At 39.7% G+C, this 15164-nt stretch overlaps 1 pseudogene; it reads right to left on the bottom strand.

Annotated features, from left to right (window-relative positions):
- Positions 1 to 1052: 1052 nt before the first annotated feature.
- Positions 1053 to 11638, bottom strand: LOC122235762 (annotated as a pseudogene).
- Positions 11639 to 15164: the final 3526 nt, after the last annotated feature.

Raw genomic sequence — 15164 nt, 5'->3', positions numbered from 1 at the left:
CAGCTCATAGAATGGGTACCCTGAGCTTGAAGGGGGGATCTGGGCAGCACAGCACAGTACTCACCGTGTCAGTTTTTATGAAATTCTCTTGGGGAGAAGAATACTTCTTGATATTATCCTTCTCTCCTAAAGAATAGTATCTGTTAACATTAGGCAGCCAGGCAGATTATATTGAAGGAGATCTTGTTATGACTGTCTGAATAATGTATAAAGGAAGAAAATAAGATTAAAAAAATCGAATTACTGCTGTCCTAGGGCATATTCTCCTAATAGATACATTTCTGGACATTCAGTAATCTGTGTTTATTCTCTTATACCATTTACTACAACATCTGACCCAGTGACCTGAAAGATTGAATACAGTGACTAAATATGCCTAATTTTCACCAGGCAATGGCTGAAGCTTTATCATTGCCATGCTAATGTTATGCTATGCTAATGTTGGTTTTACTTGTGACTTTCAGCTTTATCAATTAAAACAGAGGTGATGTATGGCCCCTATGAATGTCATTATTCCATAGCTGTGAAAATAAGAAAGTCATATTCTGGAACATTCGGAATATATTTACCTGTTCGTGATGAAAATTGGGCTGAAGAGAAATAAATTATTAGAGCTGAGAAGAAATTAAAACAGCTGCTTAACTCAAATCTCCCATATCTCACACTGGTTTTCTTCCCTTAGTAAAGCAGGAGAAAATCCACCAGAGGATTTTGGTCCGATATAACTAGACTTCTGTTGAGTATTAACGCTGGGATCCGTCTCTCTCTTTCTGGAGATTTTCTTCCCTTGCCTTTCAAGACATTAGTTTCTTCCTGATTATTACAGCATACCACTCCATTCTGGCGGCTCTTCTCAGCTCTGTGAGGTCCTCTTTCTTTCTCCACTATTTACATGTAGATGTTTTCCCAGTTTCCTTGTCACTTTTCTTCTTCATTCACCGAATACTGGCCCACATTGATGTGATCTATTGTACGGCTTCAAATCTACTGCAATTATGGCGATATTCAAATACCTTTCTCCAAAGTTCCAGACCAGTAAATCCAATGACCTGCTAGACAACTTCATTGCATGTTCCACAGACATCTTGACTCAATGCATATAAAATAACATACCAACTAATAACAATCCTCTGGTATTCTCTACCTTGGTCAATATCTTCATCATTCATTGCCCTAGTAAGAAAATAAAATTATTTTTGACTCCATCACTCCTTCCCCAAAGCTGGTACCCAATCCATCTTCAACTACTGTTAATTCTGGCCTATTATCTCTTGAAACAATCTTTTTATCTGCACTGCTATTGTGTTAGCCTTTTTATCTGCACTGCTATTTTTCCCTTGTATTTCTGCACCAACTATTTCTTTTTTCCATTGCAACTTTGCCTCCTTTCAATCATTTTTATAACGATGAAAAAGATCTAACTCTCCTAACAATTGTTGTGAGAGTTTCTTCTGAGAAAGAAATACTCTTTATGAGAATATGCCTTGCCATGGGGTCAGCTGAATCACCCCAAGACAGAGATGTCTGCAGGATTCAGACAACAAAACAGAGGGCACACTGGTCAAATAGAGGGGAAAGTCATTCCTAGTTCCTGGAATATTCCAAAAAGAAGTGTGGAAATCACAGTGGTCCAATAATGAAAAGCAGAGATGCATGCTCAAGGCAACCCAGTAAAGCTCCAGGGCAGTGGAAATCTAAGGTTGTTTTGACAATAAGGCCTCTTTTTCCCATCAATTTTGCATCACTGACGTGTAAACCTTTCTGTGTCTTCCCTAAGAAATCTTCAGGGCAGTGTTCAAAACCAAACCAAACCCTCAAAACTAAAAAACAATAGCAACAAAAATCCCAAAGACTGTGTAAATGAAGTGAAACTGTTGTTTTACTGTGTGTTTGAAACCGAGGGAGAGAACTGGATATCCGATTAGGATTGATGTTGAAAGAGAAGAGAGGCCTGAGGGACTGGGGAGGCCAAACAGCAACTCCCTGGGAAACAGCAGAGGTCTATGAGAGAACCGGAGATTTGGGGCGACCGAAAGGCATTTCCATTGTGTCACTAGTCAGGGTCAATGCTGCTGACATCTGGGTTAAACACAGGTCACTGTGGTCAGAGCCATTATGCTTTCTTTTTTTTTTTTTTAATGTTTATTTTATTTTTGAGAGAGAGGGAGAGTGTGCACGCACAGAAGTGGGGAAGGGGCAGAGAGAGAGAGGGAGATGGAGAATCTCAAGCAGGCTCCAGGCTCTGAGCCATCAGCACAGAGCTCAATGCAGGGCTTGAACCCATGAACCGCGAGATCATGACCTGAGCTGAGGTTGGATGCTTAACCAACTGAGCCACCAAGACACCTCCCGTTATGCTTTCTAAAACACAAATACATCTTTTCCAAAATTCTATGACTCTGTAGCTTCCAGATAGAACCTAAATTTCTTACTAGGGAACACATGATCTTCAACCTGCACCATCATCTCCTGTCATTTCCTCCTCAGCTTCTAAACTCTAGTTAGGTACAACTGGTGAATATGTTCTCTGTGCATTGATGTTCACCTTCTCTTCTATGTATAGCTAAGCTCATATTTTGATAAATTTAAACATATTTCCCTATCCTTCCCCTTCCTCCTTGTTTCATTCATTCGGCATGTGAATCATCTGCTTCTGCCTATTTGTCAAGGTGGGGGTTAGAGAAAGGGTATTTTCATTTCTTTGAATGCATGCGTACCAAAATATTTGAATAGACATGTAGCAAAACAGATAATGGTGACATCAGATGGAGAAAATAACATCCATTGGAAATGTTTTGTAGGAAACCTCGTATTTAGAAGAAACTTAGTGGGGCGCCTAGGTGGCTCAGTCGGTTAAGTGGCCGACTTCAGCTCAGGTCATGATCTCGCGGTCCGTGAGGGCTGTGAGTTCGAGCCCCGCATCGGGCTCTGTGCTGACAGCTCAGAGCCTGGAGCCTGTTTCAGATTCTGTGTCTCCCTCTCTCTGACCCTCCCCTGTTCATGCTCTGTCTCTCTGTGTCTCAAAAATAAATAAATGTTAAAAAAAAAATTTTAGAAGAAACTTAGTAGGTATACTCATATAATTAGAGATGGTAGCTAAGAAGTCAAAAGCTAGTTATGTATATGTAAAAAGACAATTACAGTGGCCCTCTCTCTCCCAGGCTGTACAAAGAATAGGTCATATGAGTACCCAGCCCCAAGGGGGCCATCTGTAAGAGCTCTCACTGGAACCAAAAAAGCTTCCGCCTTGTTTTTGGACTCCTCAGCCTCCAGAACTGTTAAGTAATAAATGCCTGTTGCTAAAGCAAAAAATAAAAAACAAAAAACGATAACTACAACGCAACATGGAAAATGTGATGGAAGGAGCCTGCAGAAAGTCCTAAAGGATTAGGTAAAAAGGGCACCTGATCCAGTTTCATGGACCAGCAAACTCCATTGTTTCAGAAACTTAGGTGCCCAGATCTACAGGACAACTGGAAGCTATTTTCGGTATTTCAGCATAAAAAGCCAGGAGAAATGACTCATTTACTATGGCGAAGTTGCGCATGCTAATTAAGAGGTCAACTTTCTTTGCTCTAGCCTGGAATTATAATTACCACACTGTGGATATATTAGTTATCCCAAGCTCATTAGAGGCTTTGATGGGCAGTTATATCTTTGATGAGTAAAAAACTCAGCAAATAAACTGATTTACTTAATAAATGAAGTTTGGTAGATAAAGATCTTTCAAAACAAGGGTCTCATTGTAACTATAAGGAAAGAGGTCCTTATAAAATTTTATGTCAACTATACTTCAGTTAAAGAAGAAAGAAAAGAGCTCCTTGTTGGTAGACAAACTGGAAAAAAATGCACTTAAAACACCATTTTTGTACCTTGGAAGCCAGAAAAATGGCATTTGTTGATGTAACAGTAGTTTGTACATATCAGCTGGACTTCGCCTCTCCCAGAGTGGGTTTGGTTCTTCTTTTACATTTGGATCCCTCCTGAGCAGTGACACAAAGCTGCCCAAGCAAATCCTCCACTGACCTAAATGTCCACTGTCTCACTTCAAACCCACACTCTAACCCTGTTTCCATCCCTCTGAGCAGCAGTGTGGAGCTGGGGGTGGGGCCCTGTCCTATTACCAGGCATTTTGCAGTTGATTAACTTGACCGTGTGTTCACCCTGTAGGAAACTACAAAAAGAAGAGACTTAACTGCTTGGTTTAACATGCTTGAGAGTCACCTCTCTTGAGATAGACAAGAGTCAACGGTCCCCGGGTGGGTGACTGTATCTTCAGCACCTGAGCCAGGAGTTATGGCTGCACTAACACTGACACTCACTCGTGTGCACCACAGGACACTTTTCTACCCCTGCCCCCATCCTCCACAGCTATCAAAATGGAGATTTCAGTGATGAATATAGGAATGGGGAGAAGAAGGATTTGAGGAATCACTAAGTGTTTTTAGGGTAGCGTTGAAGAGTCTGTTTCTACTTACTCCCTATGTTACTGGAGTAATTCATCTCTCCTAGGCTTCACTTTCTTCTATGAAGCAGGGATTCTAATATCTATGTTGCTCGGTTATTTTAAATCAATGTAGGTAGACTCCCTTATAGATAGTTGGACTTTTTCTTAACGTTCTATCATGTGCGTCTACCCTCACCAAGCTCATTTGCCATGTTATCCCCCTTTATAAGTCTGACCCTCCCCTCTCTTGGCTGCATTCTATCCCTAGTTCTTTTCCTCCTGGACAAATTCTGTCCATTTCTCTAAAGACAGTGCCTACTTCTTAGACTTCTATTTTAACTGCTGTGATAAGGTAGAATTTCAAACTGATACTTCTCTTTTCCCCCGCTTCTCTGATTTAGCAAAACCTATCTGTTTCATTACCCTCCTGTTGAGTTCTATTTGCCTCTCTATAGATCACGGGTGCAACTTCCATTTGTGACAATGGGAGTGTTCTTCCTGGGGAAATCAATTCAAAGGAACCCTGGCTGGGGAAGAAAAGAGTCTCAGGGAAAAATAACAACAGCAGAGACATTTGCTTTTTAAGGATTTTCTAGGCCTTTTGATGTTTCCTTGGGAGCTATTTTGGGTGGAGGTGCCCTCAGAGGGGACCAAAGTGGGAAATGACGGGGATCTTGTGTTTTTAAGACATTTAGAACTAGTTTGCTATGATTTTCATCTAATAATACATTTCCAGGCATGCAGTAAAATGTTTTAAAGTGGTTTCGCATCTTATTTGATTCTCCCAGCAGCCCTTCCCAAGAGCCGTGAAATTCTGGGCTGAGAGGTAGCTTGGGGTCATTTAGGTAAATGTGTTCCTCTTACAGCAAAGGAAGCCCATTCTAGAGACATTAAGTAATGAAAATCTAGGACAAGAACCATTGCTGACAGCTCTAGGGCCGTGTCCTTTATTGAAAAACCTGCTTCTATCTTCCTCAAGCTGATCATCAAAGTCTCACATCCCTCCATCCCTCCCACTTCCCATTATGGAAGAGCACACTCTGGGTTCTAGGTTGGTTCTAGATTTTTTGCTGGAAGTGGAACCAAAGGCTTTACATTTCTTCTACTAAAAAAAGGTTTTGATTAAGTATTCTTGCTCCAGGATGTGTTCAGTGCTTTGCATTTTATTTTATTTTATTTTTTAAGTTTATTTATTTTTGAGACAGAGAGAGACAGAGCATGAACGGGGGAGGGGCAGAGAGAGAGGGAGACACAGAATCAGAAGCAGGCTCCAGGCTCTGAGCCATCAGCCCAGAGCCCGACGCAGGGCTTGAACTCACGGACCGCGAGATGATGACTTGAGCTGAAGTCGGACGCTTAACCGACTGAGCCACCCAGGCGCCCCAGTGCTTTGCATTTTAACCGTGTGCCAGTGATACCTTACCTAACCCAGCTATAATTTGGTTCCCTCATTTGACTCCTGGAGAGAGAAAGTCATTTACTGTTAGGGAAATAGAAGGAAGGTAGGTTTGGTAATCTGCCACTCATTCTAATTCCCAAAGGAGTTTCTAATGAAGATACTTACTTGATTAGGAAAATACCCAAAATGGGAACTAAGGAGCCACTTTATAAATATCTGGAAGAGTTCCCAGTAACCTACATCCTGGATGTACTAAATCCAGTAGTACCGGATTTACTACATCCGGTAAAATCTCAGATGAAAATGTGACATGGTCCAGGGAGCGTACATGAGGCCTTTTATTCCTTGGCTTTTCAATGAATTAGCTGGACTAGCCACCCTGTCTTGTCATGGAGGAGGTGAAAGAGAAAAAAATGGCTGGTGATCTGACTCAGGAGACAGACTTTGTCCAGGTCACTTTACCACAAGAAGTCTCATGGGGTCCCATGGTAACTTTAAGGAAGTGTAACCTTATCTACTGTAAACAAAGCCCTGTGCCTCTGGTTCTGAACTCAGACCAGCAACTCCTCCAGCACAGGAGAGGGGTTGGTTAGACCAGGGTGGGGTTAGGAGGGGAGCAGTGGGGCAAAGTAGCTCCCCACCCACCAGCAAGTCTGACCTCAGCAGTTGTGAGACTTGAAAGCGTTAATGCAAGCCAACTCCTTAAGACATAAGAAAGGCCCATCACGGTTTAGTTACTATCATTTCTGGGCGCTCCTTATCCTCTAGGGGAATGTGAGAACACCACGATTACTCCCAGCATGCAGGAAATGCAAACATGTGAACTACACTAGGGAAGTGAGCCCACAGATAAGATGAAATCTTTATACTTACTATTAGCGGAGGATTCTAGTTTTGGTGAGCAGTGATAAATGAAGCTGCAAGGATCTTTTCATTTTTACAGATTGATGTAACGAGAAGTCATCTACCATTTTCTACAGTTTTAGCAGGTTTTTGTTCAGTTAGAGACTACATGTTTACCCCAGAAATCCTTTTAAAGGGCTTATCTCCTGTTCTTCTTGATGCTTTTGCACTAAAATATTTATTTTGTATGTCTCTGAATCATTCTAAGTTGATAGAAAACTCTCCCTCCTATTAATACCCCTGAAGAGTCTCTTCTAATAATGCCTTCTATTAATATCCTCTCTAAGCTATTAATATCCCCTGGCTTTAGGGTATACAAGTGCTCTATTAAGTTCTGGACATTTATTAAAAATTCAGGGGTTCATGACTCCAAATGTGTTCTAGATCTTGCCATAAAACATCATAAAAAGGAATCTAAAAGCACATACACGGAGCCAGGCAGCTGGAGTTCACTCCAAGCTCTACTATTTACTTGCTCTGGGGCCCAGGGCAAATTACAAAGTCTCTGTTTGTGTTAGTTTCCACATCTGCAAATGGAGGTAATAATAGCACAGTCTAATAGGATTAAAAGAGTTAATTAATATAAGCATGCCTAATGCTTATAGTAAACATTACCATTACTCTTATTTCATAACTAAAAATAATACTAAGATTGCTTTCGCTGATTCCTTATAAGAACCATGTAATTTATGAAATATACTGTGACCTTACTTCCTTGCCCTTTAGCAACATCCACTCTGGGTTTTTGGTTACTTTATTGATGAAAGGTTGCCACTAAGTACAAGGAAATAGCAAGCAGTTTTGGAAACAAACAGTATAAATAAAAAAGAAAAAGGGGCACCTGGGCGGCTCAGTTGGTTAAGCATCCAACTCCAGCTCAGGTCATGATCTCGCCAGTTTGTGGGTTCAAGGCCTGCGTTAGGCTCTGTGCTGACAGCTCAGAGCCTGAAGCAGGCTTCAGGTTCTGTGTTGCCCTCTCTCTCTGCCCCTCCCATGCTCATGCTCTGTCTCTCTCTGTCTCTCAGTAATAAATAAATGTTAAAAAAAATTTTTTTTTAAAAAAAAAGGATAAGAAAAAGAATATAGTGGCAAAGTCAAGGAAAGCCTGAGACCTGAAACATATTACATGTCTGTCCTAGCGTGTTCCATGTATGCAGGGTAACAGAGGAGCCTGACATGACAGACTAAACTCTGAGACTAGGAAAATCCTGAGATGTTTAGACATCTGTGTCCAATTGGACTGTACTTAAATCATCCACGTCGAATCCAATCTATGTCCATTTTCAGAGCAATCATCTGTCTATTCTTGTGGTGTATAAGGTTTTACCAACCTCTAGTGAGTTTCCGTGTAATGTTCCCTTAAGTGCTTCTTGTTAGTTTTATCCCACTAGCACCTTGAGTGGTCGTCTATGAAAAGACAGAGGTCCTGGTCAGCACCAACCACACATTTTTTAAAATATATATTTCACTTATCTCTTGACTAAGAGCCTTTACTCCGACACAATCTTAGTTTTAAACTAATACTGCCGTTAGCCCTCAAGAGGTTATTAAATTTAGTTTGGATCCCAATCTGGCAAGAAATGGGAAAATCGAATGCTGAAAACATTGGCAATATAAAATGTCACTAATCAGGGGCCATTTACGTAATTATCTAGAGCCAGGCCTGGTGGTTGAGCAGTTGGTCTTGGGAGTCAAATGTATGAGTTTCAAACCCACCAGCTAAGTGAGGCTGAATAATTTTTTGTGGCTATGTTTTCTCTTATCTCAGTAGTGATGAGACCACCTACTGGGGTAAGAAGGAGCGGTCCTAGTACAGTGTTTGGCACAAAGGGAGCTCCGCTCACCAGCAGGCATGCTGAACCAGACTCTATCCCGCTCCTGCCGAGTCACCGTCAGTGGCTTCCCATCGGTCTTGGAATTACATCCAAATGCCTACTGTGGCCCACATGTCCATGTGATCTGCCTCCTGCCCACCCCTCACTCTCATCCTGCCCCTCTGTGCTTCATGGATGATTTTCTATTGATCAAACAGCCATGTTCTTTCCTGCCTTAGGAATTTGGCATGTTCCGTACTTGGAAAGCCTTTACCCATGCTCTTTAAACAACAGGCTCTTTCTCATCTTCAGGTGTAAGTTCAACTATCTCCTCTGGGAAGCCTTCCTTGACTTCTCTGCTGAAGATGGTTCCCCTGTTCCATCACCCATGTTACTTCTCATGTCTCCTGTTTGTTTCCTTCTGTGCATGCATTACAATCTGTTATCCATATTAATTGTTTGTCATTTCTTCTACTTGCTTATTGTTGTCCTCCAGCTTCTAAGGAGGTAATCCATAAAGCCAGGGATCTTGTCTTCTTTATTCACTGCTGTTTATGCAGCACTAAGAAGTGTCTGAAACATAAAAGGGGCTCAATAAATAATCTTAAATTAATATTTTTTGAATATTCTATATTCAAAAGTAAATCATCCATTGCTAAATATTACATTATAATTTCTTACATTAAAATGTCATCCTTCATAATAATGTTATATTACTATCCAAATAATGGTTAGGGGCGCCTGGGTGGCTCACTCGGTTGAGCGTCTGACTTCGGTTCAGGTCATGATCTCACAGCTCGTGAGAGTTCGAGCCCCGCGTCGGGCTCTGTGCTGACAGCTCAGAGCCTGGAGTCTGCTTCGGATTCTGTGTGTGTGTGTCTCTCTCTCTGCCCCTAACCCACTTGCATTCTGTCTCTGTCTCTCTCAAAAATAAAGAAACATTTAAAAAAATGTAAATAACAGTTAAAAATTAATAAAATACTTTTAAGCTGTTGTAACAACTAACATTTAAACTTATTTTCAGGGCTTATGAAGGAAATTTATTTCCCAGGATTAAGAAGGAAAGCCAAAAATGCCAACACTTGGCTGGGTAAACCAGTTGAACCAGTCATTGTTGCAGTGAAATCAGAGGGTTGTTAACTAGTGGATTGGGTGAGGGAAACAGGATACTTGGGAATATTACACTTAGAATAACAATAGGTAACCCTATTATTGTTGGGGTACTGAGAGAGGCAAATAGATTTTCATTCGTTTTTCTTCTCAGGGATTAGGTTGTTTCAGCGTTATTGCAGATTTAGGTTCTGGATTTCATGGATATGAATGTTTTGAAATTTTTTGGTTGAAATATAATGAGCAGTGTGATAATTATTGATATAATAGTGATAAATCAGGTTGATGTATCTAGTTGTGGCATGTCATGAAGAGGAGGCTTAGACTCCCCATCTTTAACTTAAAAGGTTAATGCTTATTTAGCTTCTTAATGATTTTACCGTATAGATGCTGATCATTTTTCGAAATATGGTAGTGGAACCAATTCAAGGACAACAGGTATAAAACTGTGGTTTGAGCCGCAGATTTCTGAGCATTGGCCATAATATAACCCAGGCCGTGTGCCCATTAGGGTTGTTTGGTTTAGTCTGCCTGGGATGGCATCAGTTTTTAGGCCTAGGGATGGAACAGCCCATGAATTCAGGACATCTTCGGACAGTCATTTCTATTGGCGGTGCTACTCAATTATCGACTTCTAGTAGTTGGAGTTCTCCGGGTTTTAATTCTTGAATGGGAATTATGTAAGGAGTCAAAGTTTAAGTCTTCATAATCAGTATATTCATAGTTTCAGTATCATTGATGTCCTATAGTTTTCACAGTTAGGGAAGGGTTGTTCATCTCATCTATCATATATAGGATATGTAGAGAAGGTAGGGCAATAAGAATTAAAATGATGGCTGGCAGAATAGTTCAGATAGTTTCTACTTCTTGAGCATCTATTGTGCTTATATGTGTAAGCCTAGTTGTCAGTATTAGTGAAATAGAGAACTAAGGAGCTGATTAGGAATGCAATTATTAATGTATGGTCGTGAAAGTGAGGAAGTTCTTCTATAATAGGGGATGTAGCATCTTGAAAACCTAGTTGATATGCCATAGGGATACAACGGATTTAAACCTATAATTTAACTTTGACCAAGTTATGTAATTTTTTTACTAATACCTCTTTATTGAGAAAGACATAGTGGCTATGGTATTGGCTTGGAACCAGCTTAAAAGGGTTCGATTCCTTCCTTTCTTCTTTTAAGGGCACATAAGGTGGCTCCTCAAATGTGTGATATGGAGGAGGACATCCATGCAATCATTCGAGATTAGTTATAGTTAATTCTACTATTGCTACTTCTCGTTTAGATGCGAAGGCTTCTCAGACTATGAAGATTATTAACATTACTGCTGTTAATGAGCTGAAAAAGAACCTATTGAGGACATTGCATTTCAAGTTGTGTATGCATCTGGGTAATCGGAATAACATCGAGGTATTCCAGACAATCCTAGGAAATGTTGAGGGAAAAATGTTATGTTGACACCTATGAACAAAATCGTGAGGTGGATTTTTGCCCAGGTGTTGCCGAGGGTATACCCTGAAAACAGGGGGAATCAGTGAACAACACCTCCTATAATAGCAAATACTGCTCCTATTGACAATACCTAGTGGAAGTGGGCTACTACATAATATGTATCGTGAAGAACAATATCTAATGAGGAGCTGCTAGTACAATGCCCGTTAGGCCCCCTACGGCAAATAGGAAAATAAAGCCCAGGGCTCATAATATAGCAGGAGACCATTTAATATTTCCTCCGTGAAGGGTAGCGGGTCAGCTGAATACTTTTTACTCCAGTAGGAATAGCAATAATTATAGTGGCTGATGTGAAGTATGCTCGTCTGTCAACGTCCATTCCTACAGTGAACATGTGGTGAGCTCATACAATGAAACCTAAGAAGCCAATAGATATTATTGCTTAAACTATTCCTATATAGCCAAAGGGCTCTTTCTTACCTGAGTAGTAGGTGACAATATGTGAGATCATCCGAATCCCGGTAAACCAAGTTAGATTGAAATAATTGTCATTCCCGAAGCATATGAGTAAATCTAGTCAGATGAACTGCAAACTGATATTTACAATAATATCCAGAACAATGTAATGCCACAATATTTCTAATAACATCTGGAACCAGGTAATGCTGATATATGGGCATGCATAAATAGAACCATTAGAGAAATGTTTGAGAGGCTGATTTCATGCCTATTTTTAGCAAGTGTGTATGAAGAAGCAAGTAAATTTTTATATTGTACTTAAGGTTTAACTTGATGACTAAATGTCAGATTTAAAAAAATTTTAATGCTTATTTGGAGAGAGAGAGAGAGACAGAGAGACAGAGTGTTAGTGGGGGGAGGGACAGAGAAAGAGGGAAACACAGAATCCTAAGCAGGCTCTAGGCTTTGAACTGTCAGCGCAGAGCCTGATGCGGGGCCTGAGATCATGACTTAAGCCAAAGTCGGGCATTCAACCGACTGAGCCACCTAGGCGCCTCTCAGATAGTTTTTTAAGATATACAGAGGCAAGAGAAGGACATAAAGCCTTAGATTCGAAAGAGCAGTGATTTATTTCTGGTATCATTTTTCCCAAGATGCACGGACCAAGGTAAATGACTTCATCTCTTAAAGTCCGAGTTTTCTCATCTAGGATGAATATCATAGAATTACTATAAGAATTAAATCAGACAATGGATAGGAATTTTCTTGGTCCATAGTAGTTTTCTTCTAATAAGGTGATAAAGGAAAAATGATGTATTTGACTCTTTAATATACATTTCTTATTAATAATTTTTCTTCTTTCATTGTAATATTTCACATGTCATTTTCTATTTGACTACAAAATAGCCCTTGGCCAAGAAACCAAAAGCAAAGCAAAGCTCAAATGTCATATGAAAACAAAAATAATTCAGTAGTTTTTATTACACCAACAAGTGTTACCTGTGAAAACTGAACAAAGTTCATTTAACTTAAGAACTGATACAATTCTTCCAACAACAAACCTATTAATAAATATTAGTGCTATAGAGATTTTCTAGTAAAAGAGAATAGAGTAAGCTCTCAGGCTCTCATTCATGCAGTGATTTCAGTGTGTTTTTTAAAATTTGTTTAATGTTTATTTATTTTTGAGAGAGAGAGAGACAGCGTGATCTGAGGAGGGGCAGAGAGAGAGGGAGACACAGAATCTGAAGCAGCACAGAGCCCAATGTGGGGCTCAAACCCACGAACCATGAGATTGTGACCTGAGCCAAAGTCACAAAGTCAGATGCTTAACTGACTGAGCCACCCTGGCATCCTTCAGTGTTGTTTTAAAAACCAAATGCTTTGAATGCTGGGTATTTCTCTACAGACTTAACCTTTTTCCACCCTTCAGCCTACCTCAGTGATTCTCTCTCTCTTTCTCTCTCTCTCTCTTTTTTATTTTTAAATGTTTATTTATTTTGAGAGAGAAATAGAGGAAGAGCATGCACACATGAGCCCACGGGGGACTCGATCCCACCAACCATGAGATCATTACCTGAGCCAAAATCAAGAGTCAAGCACTTAACTGTCTAGGCCACCCAGGGGCCCCAGTGATTCTCTCTTTTAATGTGCATAAAATTACTGTGCAGAATTCTATATATAAACCATGTATACTGTGCTTTGGGTAAATTTAAGGGATTTTTCAAAGGTAGTTTTAATTATATACAATTATGACTTTACCTGCTGAGAGGCAAGAATTAACTTGCCCAACACTGATCCTTTACAGGCTGGTTTCACAGTAAAAAAAAAAAAAAAAAAAAAAAAAAAAAAGATTTTCCTTGAAGCTCCCTTCAAACTAGCTTTGTATCAGTGCTTAAGATAATCAGTCCTAGTCAACTACAAGTTTGGACACCAGCTTTCTCTTCCCAGACCATCATGGCCAGGAGAGACTGGAGTTACCCTCAACAGTGAATGCTTAAGATGGCAAGATAGGGTGGGAGCCAAGATTCTGTCAACTAATATTGTTATTGTATCTTGGTCCTTGAACAACCAGGGGAGGAGCCATGCTTCCCTAATCATGCAATATAAAGCCATCGAGCCCAAGGGTTGGAGTCTCTTAGAATCTGCAATCCAGGCCTGCTAGACTTCTATGCACAGCCCTAGCAGGTCTGGTATATGGAATGATAGGCTATTTGCGTTGATTTCCATGACACCCATTGACTTAGGGTCTCCTACTTCCTTTATAAGATACTACTCTACTGTACTAACTTCTTACCACCTGTTCACCCCCTTCCCACTAAAATAATAGATGGAACAGTAAGTATAAACAAATTGTAAGCATTTACAAACTTTACTTTTTAAATCTTGGAGACAAAAATTTCTCCAATTCTTTATCTCTTTTCCAACAGAGTTAGAAAGTAGTTAAGGAATATTTGAGACTAAAACCCTAAACCTCAGTTTTTCAGCCTCCAGTACTCTTCTGCCTATATTGCTATGCTACTGAAATCCAGCTCTGGCACGTGATTAGATTCTATTGGATCAGAGCAGCAGTAACAACAACAATAACGACAATAATGTAGACATCATTTTCAAAAGTGCTTTTGACAAGAGCTTCGAAATACTATCTTATTTAATTTTCGTGAGTACCCTCCAAAGAAGCTATCATATTTGTGTTTTACAAGTGAGTAAATTGAAGCTCAGAGAGGAGCTTGTTATGTCTGTGCATACATAACAAAAAGATGATCAATCTCTAAATCAAACCCAAATCTAACCTCGGATTCCAAGCATTAAAAAAAGATTTCCTACCACCTTTACACTCTGGAGGTGAGAGGGACATCCGGATCTGCCATGGTACCCCAGTCTCTATTTATGTCCTCAATATGTTGTGACACCTACTTTATATTAAGAAGCCTATGCTTTATTTTTCTTTAAATATTTGAGGCATTGCCTATGTAGTTACTGGCCAAATTTTTTATAGAAATATTATTTCTTAATACTTCAGCCATACAAAAAAATCATTTTCAGTAATAAATGTATTTGAAGTTCATTTACAAAAGACCAGTCTCAGAAGCACTGATTGAACATATCTACACCTCTCGAGTATGACCAGTTATCCGATTTCTAAGTTCACTATACTTTTGAAGCATCAAACAGCATAATAGCAGAGCTCATTGATGGAGGCTAGTGGCGGTAGATGACCACTCTTTTATCCTAGTAAAACTATCATTTTATTTTGTTTTTTAAGTTGTCTTGACAGATGAGGGAAGTGACAGAAAAATAACAAGAGCTGATAGGAAAACTTAAATTTGAGATACGGGTAAATACTTCTACTACCCTCCAGAGACTCTAGAGTCTCCTGACTCTATTGTTGTAAATTATATTGTTGTACATCATAATAGCTAATGTTTATGTTGATGACTTGGAGCCATTACATTCTATATAAATGCTCTCTTAAAAATGGTAAGAACACTTTAAATATACTTTAGAAAGTTTTAATTACAGGTTAAATTGAATAGTAAACATTTTTATAATTATGAGGGCAAACCCTAAATTAGAAA

Source organism: Panthera tigris, chromosome F3 (genome assembly GCF_018350195.1).
Source record: "Panthera tigris isolate Pti1 chromosome F3, P.tigris_Pti1_mat1.1, whole genome shotgun sequence".
Taxonomy (NCBI): domain Eukaryota; kingdom Metazoa; phylum Chordata; class Mammalia; order Carnivora; family Felidae; genus Panthera; species Panthera tigris.
The sequence above is the reverse complement of the archived record's forward strand: the minus strand, read 5'-3'. Positions and strand labels throughout refer to the sequence as shown.